This window comes from Microtus oregoni, unplaced genomic scaffold (assembly GCF_018167655.1).
Source record: "Microtus oregoni isolate MIOR12 unplaced genomic scaffold, Mior012 000088F_ref0000325, whole genome shotgun sequence".
Lineage (NCBI taxonomy): Eukaryota > Metazoa > Chordata > Mammalia > Rodentia > Cricetidae > Microtus > Microtus oregoni.
This window is the reverse complement of record NW_024544555.1, coordinates 3,165,290-3,183,880: the sequence shown is the minus strand read 5'-3', so window position 1 is coordinate 3,183,880 and position 18,591 is coordinate 3,165,290.

Sequence of the window (18,591 nt, the reverse complement as noted above, 5' to 3'; positions counted from 1 at the left end):
AACACAGATTCAGCGGAGACAACCAGGTGTGCCTGGCATCATTTGACTCTCTGTACAAAGGCAAGAGAAATTTCAGAATTGAAAGGATTATCAACCATCTAGGGAGCTAGGACGTGTGTCTAGCACTGGATTTTGATACAGAAAACAACAATCTCATACACTAAAGCCAAATGAATGGTTTGGATTGTACATGCGATTCCAGAGTGGTTCCTGTGAGGGACTGACTGGTCTCAGAACTGCTGTTGGAACATGTAGCATGGCAGTGATTCATGGCTTGGAATAATTGATTTCACTGGCTAACACTGTCTTAAGCTGAAAGCCCCATCTGTGGAATGGGACAAAAGGCACATTCGGGAAGCAAGTCACAGAGACGATGGGAGGTTTTAGAGGGTGTCTCAGTTACTTTTCCGTTGCTGTAATAAATGCCAGGGCCAGCAGCAACTCAAAGGAGAGTGTTTCTATTTGGCTTACAATTTCAGAAGAATGGGAGTTCATGATGGTGTGAGCAAAGACATGGTGAGAAGTAGCAGGCATGGCCTCAGGAAACTGAGGGATATCTTCAAACAAAAAGCATAAATCAGAGAGAGTTAATTAGGAACGAAACTAGGTTTTTAACTCTCGGAGCCCACCTCTCATGATGTACTTTCTCCAACAAGGCCACGCCTCCAAATCTCCCCAAAGAATGCCACAACTAGGGACCACCTGTTCTTATACAGGAGTTTGTAGGAGACATTCTTATTCAAACCTTCTGGCCATGGAAAGCAGGAACTTTTTAAGCTTTAGCGCTTTTATTGGATGGAAGTGAAAGCAGAAGAATTACTGGAAAAAACATCAGGTAAAAGTACAGAGACTGTGGAAAGTAAGAGGAGCCCAGCATATTTTTTTTTTTTAACAACACAGTGATAGTGGACAAGACATTTCTAAGAGTTAAAAAAAAAGGAGTAGAAAGAGCAGATAAATGCCATCCAGAGTTTTCCGCTCAATCCATAAATCCTATTAAGGAAGAGGTGTAGGAGGAAGAATAGCTGCGTCCCTCCTGGCTTCCAGGCACCTGGCTAGCTTAGCCCCCAAAATAACCACACGGAAATTGTATTAATTACATTACTGCCTGGCCTATTATATCTAGCCTCTTCTTGGCTAACTCTCACATCTTGATTAACTCATTTCTATTAAATCTGTGTATCACCACGTGACTGTGGCTTACTGGCAAGATTCTAACCTACCTCCATCTCAGGCCGGAGATTCATGGCATCTGCCACACTTCCCTTCTTCCCAGCATTCTGTTCTGTCTACTCCACCCACCTAAGGGCTGCCATATCAAAAGGCCAAGACAGCTTTTTGATTCAACCAATGAAAGCAACACAAATACAGAAGAGGGTCTATGGCCTAGGGGAGTGCTAAGCATTGTTAGTTTAGTTTATTAAGCTTCTGCTTCTGACCAAGGTCATATTCAAGTATTGAATTTTTTTCTGCTTCCTGAAACAAATGAAGATGGAGATAAGATGCAGGAGGTAAAGGCTTCCAAGATACTGGACATCAGACAGTGAAGAACAGTGATGCCAAGAGATGGTGTCTTAGTTAGGATTTCTGTTGCTGTGAAAAGACACCATGACCAAGCTATTCTTATAAAGGAAAACATTTCAGAGGTTTAGTCCATTGTCATCATTGCAGGATGCATGGTGGCTGGAAGGCAGACATGGTGCTGGAGAAGGGGGCAAGAGTCATACATCTGGATTGGCAGGCAGCAGGAAGAGAGAGTGACACTGGGCCTGGCTTGAGCATATATGAGACTTCAGAGTCTACCTCCAGGGACACACTTCCTCCTACAAGGCCACATCTCCTAATAGTGTTACTCTCTATGGACCTATGGGGACCATTTAACTTCAAACCACCACAGATGGGGAAAGAGGGTGTTGTTGTCATAACTGCCCAGCTCACATTAAAGGGCCAAAAGAAAAGGGATACATTTAAATCCCAAGAGATTCCTTGTCTGGAGGAGATGCAGCAGGGAGTGGCAGCACCCTCTCTGGAAGACAAAGTCAGCTGATTTGAAGAACATGGTACTGGAAAGAAGAGCTGACAGTGTGCTTTGTCATACAGAGGATGTCTCTCATCTAGTTCACAGGATACTGATTGTCATAGATGATGAAACTACATATCTATACAGAGACTGAGCGACAAGCATTTGCTCCAAGTCAGGAGCAGAACAGACTCTCATCCACCAAACTTGAAACATTCTGGTTGCCTGGAGTACCAAGTAAAGTACTTCAAAGGCTAAATCTTTAGGTATGAGAATCATTCTTTCTGGTTTCAGTGAATCAGTTTTAGTAGCAAGACATGAAGAGATCACATTGCTTCCGAGGAAAAGGTACCCCATCAAAGGAAAGCTAGAAAGAAGTGTTTCAAGACAGCAAAGTGTTTCAAGACAGGGCCTGTCAACTCTGAGAATGTGCCCATCATGAAGAAGAGGAGAAAGCAAACTCTAAGGGAAAGAAAGCGTGATTGTTTAAAGTGCCCTACAAGCTGATGAACACTGCCATTATAGTAGTCACCAACGTTGTGTTGCAAAGGTCCAGAACATAATAGAACCATAAAAGAAATAAAGAAAATTTAAAAATTTAGCTCAACTGTAGAGATAAAAACCACAAAGACTGAAATGAAAAAAAAATGCACTGAATATGGCTTGTGGAGCATTAGACACTGATGATAAAGAAAGCTCAACTTAAGGACAACAATACAGGGTGTCCAAGTAAAGGGGAGTGGTAGACTAGAACATTTCTAAACCTTTGGAGAGCTAAGTGCTTGAAGGAATACATATAGAAAAACATTGAAGAATTCATGGTTAATTTTTTTCCAAATTTGATGAAAAAAAGAGCCAACAGTTCATTTCAATACATATCATAGCCATCACAAAGCCAGAGCTAAAGGTAAAAGCTTTGAAGATGTCCAGAATTAAAAAGATACATGCATACAGAATACACACAAAGGTGACTGCAGATTTATTGTTAATGTAATAGGCTAGTAGAGATCCAGCCCCATGTCATGGCAGGATTTCACACCCAGTGAGTCATATAAAGGCTGAATTAATGAATAACCCAAAGACATGCATTTTAAGAAATATTAAAGGAACTTCTTACACAGAAAGAAAATGATATCAGATAGAAAAATGTGGTTTTGGTAAGAAATTTAGGGCATCAGTGGTAGTGACAATATGAGCAGACATAAAAGCCTCATTGGTATTATAAAATCTCTTTTAAACATTATTGACTATTCACACAAAACAATATCAGTGTAGTAAGCAGATGAAAACCTTATCACAAACTGACAGACAAAAATGGAGTCCTATTATTAGGACGTTTTGATAACATACGCGAAGAAGCATAGGATAATGAGGCAGATTGTAATACATTAAAGATACAGTCTACAAACCCCACAGCAACCATCGAAACAGCAGAGCTGAGAAAAATAGCTCAGTGCTCAGAAAGGAAGGTGAAATAAAGTGATAAAACATATCCAGTGTTGAAGAAGGCACTGAAATAAATGATCAGAGGAACAAAAACAAATGAAACAGTTTAAAAAATCAGATTTAAATCTACCCACCTCAGAAATCTCAGTAATTATGAATAGAATAAACACTGCACTTAAGACAGAGATTTGTAGATTTGATATTCTTTTAAATCCACCTACACAACTCTCACAAAAACACACACAATTAGGACAAAAGTTCAAGGATGTTAAACTGTATGCCGGGCTAATGTTAAGGAAAAGATGCCTAGTGATGAGGAAGGAACCAATTCACCAAGAAGAAATGACAATCCCAAATGCTGGTATGTCATTGCTATAGAATTTGAAAAATAGAAAGAAAGAAAGGAAGGAAGAAAGAAAGAAAGAATAACTAACCAAAATAAATGAAAGAAAAAGAGGCAAGCACAGAGCCACGTTCAGAGACGTCAACACTCCTCTTAATAACTGATAGAATGGAAAACTAATATGGATACAGGATGCTGAAGTGCCACAGGCCAATTGACCTGACTGATATTTATAAGAAATTTAACAATAGCAAAGTATGTTCTTTGGAAGCGTGCCTGGTCCACTTAACAAGAGAGGCCATATTTGGATCAGAACATAACTCTCAATAAAATTGAAAAGATTTAAATCAAGCCAAGGGTCTAGAGATACAGTTCAATGGTAGAATGCTGGATTTAATTCCACACTCTGAAAAAATCTGAATAAAGCACTTTCACTGACAATAATGAAATTAAATTAGAAATCAATATGAATAGTATCTCTGGGAACTCTCCCAAAGATTTCAAAACTAAATAATGTATCAGCTGATAGGCCAATAGCTGATGAAAAAGGTAAAAGGAAGATTAAAAATTAATTTGGATTAATTAAAATGAAAACTCAATATATCAGAATTTTCAGTATACTACTAAAATAGTATGTAACAAATTCTTGCAGCATTGATTTAGACTGTTTTCACTAGAGTAGCCACCTGAGAATGCATGAAAAGCAACCTCCTTAGCTCACAGTCTTGAAGGCTCACACTTTAAACCGCATGGCACCTGCTCTGGGGAGGCCCCTGCACTATTGACACATCAGGGAAGATGAGGTTGTGGTGGGGACACAGGTGAGTGGAAGACACAGTGAGACAGGTAATCAGGGATGTGATGGCTTCGCTCCGGTTTAGCAGTCCCTTTGAGGGATGCCGCCTGGGATTGCAGAACTACTCCCCGCATTCTAAAGACAGTGGAACAATTATTACCTTGCATTAACCACCCACCCCTTCAAAGCTTTTGCCATATCTACATTGCTACTCTGGGCAACAAAACTCTGAAGCAGGTGTATCCAAACATGGCAAATGCCTGTGTTTGAAAGATGTAACTTCACCAACCACCTTAGAAAGCAGACACAGGACAGCCTTGCTCCTCTGGAAAGACTAACCAACTGACTGGAAATAAAAGATACCACGGTATCGGTTTTGGAGTTATACACACAACTCTGCTGTTCTCTAGGTACTAAAAAGTATAAGAAAGCATTATGAATACCAACATATAAATAAATACGGCAACTTAGAAGAAATGTTCTTGAAGTTCCTTGAAGTTACTCAAATTACTAAAGCCACTCAAGAAAAAAACAATGAGAAAAATTAAATAACTCAACATGATGCCCAGTAAAGAGACTGTGTATGTAATTAAAAACCACACAAAGAAAGGATTATAACCAGTGGAGTCCTCAGTGAGTGCGCATTGCTGACCTGCATGTGGCCCTGCTAAGGACCAACGTCTCAGCCCCAATAGGAGTATTAAAGGCTTCCCCCAGTGGGGCTCAGAGAGAAGGCAAAGTCCTCCTTGGGTCTGAGGTGAATGTTGACAATGAGAACAGGAAATTTCTTCACAGACTTTTACCACCTCAAGACTGCTACACTACAGAGCCAGCTACTACAAGATGAGCTAAACCTGCCTCCCCGCTTGCCTGTGTATAATAAAGATACTGACCTTCTGTAATACTATGGCTTCTTCATTGAGACCCCAGCCTACCGGATTCTGGCTTTTGTTGGGACCATTTGGAGTCCTGGTCTCCAGCTGCTCTTCCCTGCTAGAGATCTTTCCTTTCCTTCTGATTTGAGTTATGAAAGCTGTGTCAAAGTTGTTTACCAGCTCTGCTTCACGAGCACGTGTTGCCTTGGCCTTGAGGATCAGAGGATAAGGTTTTCACCTGTTGGCCCACTTGACTGTTGGGTATATAAGCCTCCATGGTGCTATTGAATAAGGGGCTTCTTACCAGTGACTAGAGGTCTGTGTCTCTGTCTCTGTGTGTGTCTGTGTGTGTTTCAACCTCTAGCCCCTTGCCCAAAGCTCGCGAACTGTATGATAGCGCATAGAGCGCAGACAGGCGTAGTGCGCTGCAGGCTTTTCTGTGTTTCTCTGAGTTTGTCCTTCTTTCATTCCTTTAACACAGGATGTAGTAATTGCTAACTGATCCTCTGGGTTAGTATTTCTTGATATCCATTTCTCTCATGAGTATTATGGTGATTTCAATGAAAATGGCCCTATTAGGAGGTATGGCCTTATTGAAGGAAGTGTGTCACTGGGGATGGGCTTTGAGGTTTCAGATGCTTAAACCTAGCTCAGTGTTTTTCTCTTTCTGCTGTCTGCAGATCTGGATGTAGAATTCTCACCTACCTCTCCAGCACCATGTCTGCCTGTGTGTGGCCATTCATGCTTCCCACCTAGACAACTACGGGCTAAACCTCTGAATTGTAAGTCAGACTCAGTTAAATGTTTTCCTTTATAAAAGTTGTTGTGGTCATGGTATTTGTTCACAGCAATAAAACCCTAACTAAGACAAGTCTAAATGCAGAAATTTCACCCAAAACCTTAGCAAACCCAACTTAATAGTCAGTTAAAAGAATAATATGCTATAATGAATAAAATTTTAACATATAGAAATAAATGTAATTTCTGTGGAAACAAATTTTTAAGAAACAAATTTTTAAAAAGCATAAGTACCTTATTACATAAAGTCAAATAATTACACAATCTTCAAGTATTTTTATTTCTAAAAACTTTAAAGTGAAATATACATTATAGAATGACAAAAATCAAAAATTAAGAAAGGAGAGGGAATGGACTAGAAAGGAAATAGAACATCCTTAACCTGATAAATATGTCAGTGGAGTCAACAGTTAATATACTTAACGGTAAGGAACTCAATGGTTCCCCTTCACCATCCCCAGAAAACAACCTTTTGTGGGAAACTATAAAACACAACATATTAGAACCTTCCCAGTACCGGGATGGATATGAAGTATTCTGGCCCAGTGCGGAGGCTTGTGCCTATAATCCCAGACTCCAGAGGCTGAAGCAGGAGGCATGTGTAGTTTGAGGCCAGCCTGGGCTACAGAGACCTTGTCTCAAAAGCAAAGCAAACCAAAGAATAACAGAAAGCCCAGGACATCCATCCCTCCAGTAAGGACAAAGAAGAGCAGGCTTGCTGGTAGCACATCTTTATGGCATTTCATAAAATGTTTAATATTGCTTGCCTGTGGTCTAGCCATTCCATGGTTGGTAGGTCTCCAAGAAAAATTAAGGAACCCCAAAATACATATAGCCAACTATTTGTACCATCTTATTTTTTTATAATTGCAAAAAGTGGAAGCAGGCGAATAGATGAGCAAACTATGGTATAATCATGCGATGGAGTGCTCCCATTGATCAGAAGAAATGAATTATTGGTACATGGGAAAAAAGCTTCTACTAGTCTCAAAATAGTTATGCTGAGTGACAAAGCAGGATGACAGAGTAAAGACCTTAATACTGTATTCATATAGCATGAGGAAAATGCGTATGTATATGTGAAACACTAAGCACATGAGAGGTGCCTAGGACTGGGGACAAGGAGAAGAATGGGCAGAAAGGACTGAAAAAGGCATGGGAGTCAATTGGGGCTCAGGCTGATTTTTAAGTTGATTGAAGTGACCACCTAAAGGAGTTCATCAGCACATCTCAAAAGTTATCAACCTGAACTCTCTGAAAGTCTACAGTTTATTTTATATCAATGATGTCTTCAAAGATTTTAGAAAGAGAAGAATTGGAGTCCTGCATCAGTCATTTCTTAAATCCTTTCTCTATGTATTAGGAAATGATTGCAAAGATTACTCTCATATTACGGAGAAGATGAGTAAAAAAATCATGCTTTGAGTGTGAGAGTGTGTGCGGGTGTGAGAGTATTCATGAGTTTATGTCAAAGTGTGTGTGAGTGTGTGAGTGTGTGTTTGACATTTGTTCTACCTGTTAGTGTGGATGTATCTCTGTGTGTGTGTGTGTGTGTGTGTGTGTGTACTCATGCATGTAGAGACCAGAGATCAACCCTGGATATCTTTCTTAATCACTTCTCACCTGTTTGTTTTTTTTTTTTTGAGACAAGTTCTCTCTCTGACCCTAGAGCCCATCAACTCAGCTAGGGTGGTTGGCTAGTGAGCTGCAGGGACCTAGGTGTTTCTGCTCCTCCCCACATTGGCCTATCTGTGATTACAGGCATGCAGCCGCCATATACACCTTCACATTAGTATCACCACTATACCCAGCATTTTATGTGGGTTCTTGGGTTTCAAAATCTGCCTGGTAGACACTTTACCAACTGAGTCATCTCCCTAGCCTTTAGGCTCCTTATTAATAACACTACAGAATAACATCTTGGGATCTTTTAAGCAAAAATGCGCAAATGCTTTCTCATTTTCTAAACGTCTAGTGCACACCCTCATCATATCCATCTATTGAGCAATGCTAGGCACCTATATTTCCCTTAATTTGTGAATAAGTGAGGTTTCCAGAAAGATACATTATGTCACTATCATTTCTTCACAAATGCAAATACAGCCTTCCCTGTTTTAGCAAATATATATTTAGGATATCAGATCAAGACAGCAATAAGAAGTGAGACACTCCACCAGCTCACGATGCCTCCGGCTTCCCTTAGTCCCCGTATGCCCCATCACCATGGTTCCCTAATTGAATCTACTACCTTCTTAATAGTCAGTGGAAGGCAGCTGCTTCCTTCCACTTCCTTTCCCTTTCTCCCACCAGATGGACGGTGGCAATGGCCAGTGTAGACAATTAGCAATTTGTTTGATTGCCAGCGGACTCCTTCAGTGAATTAAACCCACAAATTGATCTGAAGGTGGTTTCTCCGTCACCTTTGTAAGTGGTAGACTCAATTCTACACAAAGAAAAGTTTGATTTCAGAACCGGGCGCTTCACCTTCGTGCTTGTTCCTGCTCTTTATGGGCTCACAGGCAAGCTGGGATGCAGAAACAGCCTGTCTCTTCTAAGCACAGAGGAACTTGCTAACACCAAGTGGTATGTAGGGTTTTAAGGTAAAAAATAGAAAGCCCCATTTTTTTTTACAATGTCTGAAGTTTCCATAGGTTTAGCTATCTCAGAAGCACCAGGATCACCTAGAGATCTGGTCTTCTATGTAGAAAGTGTGGGTAGTAGCTTAGCAAAATACATAGTCACACAGACTATCTAGGATATCATGGTATCATCATAACAACACACTCACAGGCTTGCCCCAGGGTAGGCTTTTTTAATATAGCTGAATATGCTTCGACAGCCTGTAACACTGCATTTTAAAGCCAGTTAGTCTTGATCCTCTTCCTACCTCACCCTTTTCTCTCCCCTGCCTCTCTGCAGAAATAGTGCAAACCCCAGGCCAAAGGAAGGACTTTTTTACTCTGCCATCCCAATCAATGAGGAGTTTTTATGACTGCATCTCATACCTCATGTTCATTGTATTCACAAAGTTGAGTTGGCATAAAAGAGGTAGCCAGCCTCTGTGAAGTCCTACGCAGGAGAGCCCTGGGTTGCCTCCAACTCTGCCACTAACTAATGCTGTGGCTATGCCCTATCCCATGCACTAGGCTTCAATGTCCTCTACCTCAAAGTGAAGTGACTGGACCAAATGCATGCCAAGGGCTGGTCAAATTCAGATGCCAGGCATGATGCAATCCTAGAAATACAGGTGGGGGCCATCAGTGAGCTGACATCCTGGCCATGTGGTAAGCCTTGGATCTGGCTTGAACCAAAGCAGAGGGTAAAGGACTGAGCATCTTCCAGGATGTCTAGCCACTAAATCATCACCAGCCTTGTGGTAGAAAATGTCACTCAGCAACACTGTTGCCATAGCAACTGGAGTATCGTTTGGCACTGGGGTTGGAGGAAGCTGTCAAGGGCTATAATTTAAGAAAAAACAAATTTTTCTTTCTCACTATGTTGTCTTAATTATCTCAGCCAGCTATATTAACAATCTAATGCGTCACCCCCAAAGAACATATACTAAATATAGAAAGCTATCTCACCCGACCCTCACCCAGGTAGCGTCATCACACAAAGACAAGCTCTGATAGTTCTACTTCAGAAGTAATTGTACTATGCTATCCGTTCTTCCTCCATTGGGTCTGACTTCGGATCTATACAACAGTGGGCAGGAGGGAGGTATCACGTCAGGTGTCTTTCAGCATAAACATTCTACCTGGCAATTTGCAAACTGGCTGCTCAAAACACACACCCAGCCCGTGAATGTGCTGTGCTTGCCTGGTGCTGTGGGAGCCATGTTCCATGAGTGTTCTAAGTAGCATTTTGGAGTTATGAGCCATGGAGACAACTCGGTCAGTCAAGTGCCTGCGGTACAAAAGCATCAGGAACTAAGTTGCACCCTAGAAATCATATGAAAATGGTTGTCCACACTTGTGCACACTGAGCAGAAGTATCCTCGGGCTCACTGGCCATCCAACCTAGCCTACTTGGTGAGTTCTCAGCCAGTGAGAGATCCTGCCTAAAAACACAAGATGGATAGTGTTTCTGAGGTACAACACCTGAAGTTGACCTATCATTCACACACACACACACACACACACACACACACACAGAGAGAGAGAGAGAGAGAGAGAGAGAGAGAGAGAGAGAGAGAGAGAGGATTAATGAAATGCTTGGATTATTCACAGTGCAATACAGATTTCCGGCTTCTGTTCAAAATAAACCAATCCTCAAGGACTGGGCTAAAATTTCCATGGCAACCCTCAGGAGGCACTGAGTAGCTGTTTCTCTGTGGAAATAGAGTGAGTCCTTAGGCTCCCCTCTGTGCCTAGCACTCCTGAGCTCAGGTCAATGTCAACTCATTTAATACCTATTTTCTGAATAGCTTTTCTTATACTCATCCTGACACATCTCTGCATTTAGGCTTCTTGGTTTTGTTATCACTTTTTAAAAAATAAAGATTTCTTTTTGATGTTTTGCCTACATCTATCTGTGCAACATGTGTGTAGTACACACAGAGGCCGGAAGAGGGCACCAGATCCCCTGGAATGGAGTTAACTAAAGGTAGGTTGTGAGCCACCATGTGAGTGCTGGAAATTGGATCCAGGTTCAGCAAGGGCTCTTAACCTCTGCACCACCTCTCCAGACACTGTTGTTATCACATCTAGGTGAAGGTGATGTGATAAAAAGGGTAAGGTATAAGCTGTCCCCATATCACTGCCATCTGCTACCAAAGACTGTGTGGGGGCAACCACTGAGTCCTCTCAAGGCCGGCTCTGAACGAGGGAACTGAGGTACCTCGGCTGACTGGACCATTCATGGTAACCGATCCTGACAGCTCTCACCCTGCACACACATCCTAGGTAGCCCATACATAAACATCGGAATCGGTTATTAGCAGATAACTCATGGCTTCGTAATTCTCGGTCTGTTATTAATCTCTTCAATTTGGTTTCTCCACACATAGAATCAGTTTGATTTCACACAAAGCTGTGGTTCCTTCTCCACAGGTCTGCATGGGGACAGAGGTGGTTTGTGGCTGTGCACACATGTTGCCTTCCACAGAGCTAGACTTCTCCCCACACGTGTTCCTGTTCCTCTACTGACTTCTCCCCACACGTGTTCCTGTTCCTCTACTGACTTCTCCCCACACGCGTTCCTGTTCCTCTACTGACTTCTCCCCACACGTGTTCCTGTTCCTCTACTGACATCTCCCCACACGTGTTCCTGTTCCTCTACTGACTTCTCCCCACACGTGTTCCTGTTCCTCTACTGACTTCTCCCCACACGTGTTCCTGTTCCTTACTACTGACTTCTCCCCACACGTGTTCCTGTTCCTCTACTGACTTCTCCCCACACGTGTTCCTGTTCCTTACTACCGACTTCTCCCCACACGTGTTCCTGTTCTTCTACTGACATCATCTCCCCACACGTGTTCCTGCTCCTTACTACTGAACATTTGACATTTCTGGTCAAGATGTGAGGAATCGAGTGACTGTGAGAATTGTGTTCCATATCCACAACTCAGAACAACGGGTACTGTTATGGCCTCCACCTTAAAGATGAGGAAACAACACCTCAACCTGTTTATGAATTTATCTCAAGACAGAGCTGAGCTACCAACCATCGGACTGCAAAGGATTCACGCTTAGCAATGGCCCTACAATATTCCCTTCACATACTCCAGCAGCAGTGAGAAACATCTACGAAGGGCGAGCCTGTTCTCTTAGAGGACTGAGGGAATGAAGCTTTCTATTTAGAAACCCAATAACGAGCTGATGACCACAAGATGACTGTTTAATTGGCTGTACTTTTCTAGAGAGCCAATTTGGTGTCTTAACAATTCATGGATCCTTTCGTCCCGCATTGGACTGATTCACTCTTAAATTTGTATACTCACCCACACTTTGACTTTTCCCGAATTTCCAGACATAGCATCATTGAAGAAAATACTCGTGATGCTAAAAAGGAACCTAGTACCACTACTCTCCATAAAGGGTTTGTGTGTGTGTTTGTGTGTGTGTGTGTGTGTGTGTGTGTGTGTATGTATACATATGCACACATGCAAGTGCATGAGGTGTGTGCAAGTGTATACATGGAAGCCAAAAGACAACCCTAGGCATTCTTTCCCAAACTCCATTCACCTTGTTTCTTGATTGAGGGACTCTCACTGGCCTATCACTCATCAAGAATCCTCCTGTCTCCACTTCTCCAGTCCTGGATAACAAGAGTGCACTACCAGCCTTAGCTTTCCCGTGTGAGTTCTGGGGATCGAACTCAGCCCTCATCTCCACATGACAAGTGTTTTACTGACTGAGCTATCTTGCCAGCACTTTTCCGAAAAATACTCTGTGACTGGAATTTGCTCGTTAGTAAGTAAATTAGAACATACGTGACTATGTATCTCAGCATTAAATAAGGATATCTGTAAAAACCAAGGATCAAAACGAGCCATAAAACTTAGCCCTACCAAATGTACAATCGGACTTTGAAACAGAAATATACATGTAAAATAAAATAAATAAATCTTTTATCAACTATTATCTGCATCTGCAATGGTTGTACTTCATTTTTTTTCTTTTAACTCTCCCCTCCTCACTAGTATGACTTTGGAATTGTCAAGAGGCATGAGAGAGAGAGAAAGAGAGAGAGGGAGGGGAGAGAGAGAGAGAGAGAGAGAGAGAGAGAGAGAGAGAGAAAGGGGATGTGCTTGAATCTACTGGCCGCTCAATCATGCAAGCTGTGTAATTCCATTTAAAAAACAACAACAAAGTCCCCCTTCTTCTCCTCTCACCCCTCCAGGAAACTGTGTCTTCTGAAGAAAGACGATAGAAAGCCTTCGTGCTCTCACGGAAAGGGTCAGTCACAAGGGGCGCAAAGGTGCAGCAAGTCTGGGATACTGCCAGAGCCTGGAAGGGGTGAACCCCAATCGCTCAGGTTCACACCAGCCTGGCATGGGAAGAGGTGTGAGACGCAGCAGTGAATCAGGGCAAGATGTGGTAAGAAACTAACCATTCCCAGAATGCACTCTTGCTAGGTTTCTTCTCTGAAGATGGTATCTGGTACGCATGCCTCCTCTTGGAAATGCGTGAGCTACACTGTTTCCACTCTTCTTAGCCTGTATGAACAGGACCTACCATGTCTCCCTGTATCACTTTCAGGAATCGAGGCACTCACCCAGATCCTTCATGGTGCTTCAGCCAAGGGAAAGGCACCATCAAGATTGGAACTACAGAAGGTAGGAAAGGCTGCCCTGGCTCCTGGCACCCCTTCTGGGGGAGGGGTTGTGATGCTTTCTGATTTAAAAAGATTTGTTTGTTGCTCTTCCATTGTGAGGCCTCATCCATTCCAGAAGAGCTTCTGAGATGGAGTCGATTAATCGTTGCTTTCTGCTCTGTTTTCTGGGAAAGTTTACTCTGTTCTCACCAATGATGCAGCCCTGGAGTGAACCAAACGTCAGCAAAATAAAAACAGCTGAGCCCGCAAGGCTTCTTTCAGGACCTCTCCTCTGCTCTGGAGAATTCGGAGTCCATGTATTATGTGTATCTCTTCCTCCAGTGTCTTAGCAGAGGATCGCTGGCTATCCGGGAAGTACCGGGGAAGGAATGTGAAGTGGGAGTGACTCCGGTCACTGGAGTCGTGGCATCCCTGAGTCCTGACATCTGCACATGGCACCTTTTCTGACTCCTAGGGAGTTTTCTCGTTTTAGGATGCTGCGCCTACATTTATGCATCCTTTTCCCCCTCTTAGAATATCTGATTTTAGGTTTCTTCATTTCGTCACCTTATAAGTTCGGGGGTCTTACCTCTACTTCTCTCTCCAAGGATGTCTGTATTCTAAAGCAGCTGAGTGAGAGGCAGTGGGAGGAACTGGAGTGACACTTCTGGGGGGGTTAAATCCAGGCTTACCTGCTTTGACCAGATGAGGCAAGGGTCGGCTCTAACAGACCGCACAGCCTTGGTGGCAAGTGTGTATACCACAGATGACGTAACACTGGTCTAAATTCATTGAAATGAATGAAGAATGAACAACTGGCAGGGTTGAACTTTACTGTGAACCTGGTACACATGAGAGCCTATGAGCTTTGGGCCACTCTGCAGAATTTTAATTCTGAGTAAAAACTAATCTAGGTGATGAAACTTAAGGGAGGCTATTTATTCATGGTCTTGCTGCAATGTTTTTATTTTTATTCAGAATGCTAGTATGTAGATGAAAACCATATGACCTATTATTGAAGAGCAGGAGAAATACAGACTGAAATACATTAATAAATAATTTTGTACATTACAATTTTCTATTGTTTTCTGTTTCTAAGATGTGTCTTCAGTAGGAGGTTTGCGAAAGAACTCCCTTAGGTTCATGGGAAGATGAAACAAGCGTTATAAATGCATCCTATGTCCATCTAATAAAATCCAAAAATCTATAAACAAAATCAGAAACCATAATAGACAAGCCAAAGACCCTGAGACAAAAAAAAATGCCCAAACCAAGTGATATGAGACAGAAATTACACAAAAATATCATTGCGCTCATTTTGTGTTGCCCATCTACTGCTGGGCTATCCTTGGTGATCATCCATAATGCTGACATCTCCAAAAGCCTGGGGCCTACACTGCAACTGGGCTGCACCTTCACCAATAGCCTCTCCTGGGTTCAGAGGTACCGACCCTGTCACATGATACCAAGCCTCAACTTTTCTTTATGGCCACTTCAATGCTGCAGCTTCTACTGCAGCCGAGGTGGCTCTTCACCAGTGACCTCTCCTGGCCCCGCACCGTGCCATAATTCAGCTACAGTCCTTGATCCTCTTGGTGCCTTCAATGCCAGGCCACCTGGGAGAATCTTCCACATCACCAAGTGTGGCTGCCAGCATGAGGTACAGCTTTAGTGCTCTCTAGACCACAGCTTCTGTGTGCTGACCCCTGATACGCTTCCCAGAGTTGCCTCTGACTCTGGTCTCTTGTTAACGACAGCCAGTTCTTCAGTCCTAGCTGAACAGAACCACGAAGTCTTCACACGAAATATCTAATGGGCCCGAGAGTCTTTAAAGGACTCCCAAACTTCCCTCTGAAATGTCAGCCCTCCATTATCTGCATTTTTCTCAACATTCTTATCTTCCAAGGTCCCACACAGCAGCCTGCTGAGATCTGAGCACTCAACGGCTTTTCTATTCCCAAAGTTCAAATGCTACTGTAATCCTCCCAAAACGACAGGGTCAAGTCTGTCACAGCAGTACCTCCTGACCTGGTACCAATCTCTCTTAGATTTATATTGTTGTGATAAAACACCGTGACCAAAAGCACAGTCCTGTAGCTCATGGGGAGCACAGCAAGTGCAGATTCTGTGATACACGCTGTGGAAAGATCTAGCGACACTTTCAGCCTCCGGTGGGTTAGAATGCTATCTAAATGTGACTCACCCCGCTTTGTTTGAGGAAGACAAACACCCAGTTTTTCCCAGTTCTCTATAATCCTTGAAGCTGCTCTGCCTAGAATGCATGTTTCATATGACAGGTGATTTAATTCCATAAAGATTTACACTATCCTTATTAGGATTAATCTGCAGACAGCACACCTGGCCTGCTGGCCATCAAACAATATCTTGAGAGCCAATATCTGACTCTGTGCATAGGAAAACTCAGACTCATTAGGCGGAGTTTGTGGGTCTCCCTCCTCCAGCTACAGTTTGCAATTGATTTCCTTTTGTTTGTTCATTGGTCTTCGATGTCTGTCCTCACAGGCCATTTCATTTTATTCATGGGCAATAATTGTGTTTATTCTGTTTTGCTAAACGGGGATAACTTTTTTCCTCTCCCTTCCTCTGAAAAGATCTCGCATGTGGAAGGAAGGATGAGATGTTCTATTGATTCAGATTTCTAATAAGAGAGAAAAAAATACATCAGTTTGGCTGTTGATGTGAGCAGCATTCCACACACCTTAACGTAAAAGCTGACAGTGTCAAGTGATAGGCTGGTGGAGGAGAGTCTTCTGCTGATGATATACACAAAGATGTTTCAGCTCTGCACCGGTGTTTGAGACTCAAGGACAGTAGAAACCCATTTCGTCTTTCAGTGATTGCAACTCTTTGCTTGACTCCCTAGAAGAAAAGTACTGATTGGGATGTTTCCATGCAGTGTGAACACTTAAGGCCCCACCCCCATCTCACAAAAAAAAAAAAAAAAAAAAGCCAGTGATTGCCGATAACCTTTCCAGATGTTCAGCAGCTTCAGTGTCTCTGGATGATTGGAGCTTCACCCCACACATCCAAGCCTGAAAGATGTAAAATGGAGCCTTCCTTCCTTCCTTCCTTCCTTCTGCTTTCTTCTGTTAGTCTCAGGGTGAAATGGGGGCTCTGGGAGGACATTCCATTTCAGGGAAAAGAAATCTTGTCTGTTGGACAGAAGATTTCACAGTCAACTCCCCCAAGGGTTTAGTTTGCAATCAGATTAGCCTAGCTGTAAATTTGGTTCACTATATCCAAGTAGCGCCCTTCTAAAGAACATCAACTGATCGTCAAACCTCATGGTGCATACAGATCACCTGGGAAGGCCATCAGATGCATAGACCTAGGTCCCACTACTAAAGATACTGATTCAGAAAGTCTGAAATAAGGCCAATGAACTTGTGTATCCCATAGCCCTTCCAAGTAGTTGTACCATAGGTTGATCCAAGAGACACACTGAGAAATTCTCTTCCTCACTACCTTACATCAGGGGCTCCTTACAAGAGCAAAGCAAATGTAGGATCTGAATGTATTTTGAGCACTTTCAAAGGAAGCCAGAATGCCAAAAATCAGAGGTCATTGTACAGCCTAGTTGTCAGCCTCAGGCACTGACTGGAGTGAAAACCTTCCCTCTGTGTGTCAAAGCAAAGCCTGGGTTATTTTTTTTTCCCAGCACCCAGGAGTCTACAAAGGGATTTCCTGTATTGCTTTGCTTTGTTGGGGCTTCACTCAGCTGGAAGCAAAATTGGTCTGATTACGAACACCGTGCCATGAGATGAAAGCCCTTTTCTCAGTGGTGAGGGGGGGATGTCGTGATGTGAGAGGGCTCGCAGAACCCAGCGGGTGCCTGTGAGGAGTAGACGCTGGAAAGGACGTGAGCAGGTCCTTTGTGCCACACAGAGCCCACACATTGTGCTCACTTACAAACATTACATTAGCTAATTACATCTCCAAATGCAAAAGAAAGATAGGTGGGAGGGAGAGAGGGAGGGAGGAAGAGAGGGGAAAAGGAAGGGAAGGGAAGGGAAGGGAAGGGAAGGGAAGGGAAGGGAAGGGAAGGGAAAAGAAGGGAAGGGAAGGGAAGGGAAGGGAAGGGAAAGGAAGGGAAGGGAAGGGGGAAAAGAAAAGACTCCATGGTTGTTCTTTTCATTCCTTCCCTAATGCTAAATAGGTGAAACATTTAATATAACAGCAGTGTAATTCTGGAAGACCTAATGTATGGTAGGTACAGAGAAGGAAAATGAAGCCATTGTCATGCACAAGACTGTCCTGGCCCTCACTCCTGGAAGCAGTTTGCACTCTCCTGGGGATACCAAGTGATGTTCAGTTATGATCTAGGTGAATGTGAAATTTGCTGGAAAAACAGTGGGTCACCTAACACTCTGTACTCGGGGGAGAGAGGAGGGAGGCTCCCCAGAACAGTCAGGACTCAATCTGTTACCTGAAAAAGAACAATAATTAGACAGGACTTCTAGGTACATGCTTTATCCTCATCTTTGAGCTAATGACTTTGCCTTCCTAGACTCCCTGCAGAGGATGGGAAAGATCTCTCTCTGAGATCACTGAATAGTACCAGAGTAAAAATAATGAAATTCCATTCATAGGGTAGATTCTGCAAAAACTATTTCAATATACTATTTTCAGTTCATCTTTGCACCCCATTTCTCAATGGGACAATTGAGGCATAAAGTTTATCTGCTTACCCCAATCCCACACTCAGCAGACATCAGAACTGGTGTTCTTAGCCTCTGAGAGAGCCTCCTGAAGAGGGTCCTGGCCCAAAACAGGCGTTTTGTTAATGCTTATGGAATAAGCACAGTTGTTCTCTTCTGTCTCTGGCTACACTTTCCATGGTTTCAGTTACCTATGGTCAACCTTGCTCCAAAAATATTAAACAGAAATTTGTCAGAAATAGTCCATCGATTTTCATTTGCATGCTCATCTGAATAGCAAAATGAAATCTCACGTTATCTCACCCAGAAATGATTAGGCATATCCACGCTGTGTATGTGACCCACCCATTAGTTATTCGGTGGTCGTTTAAAGTCAC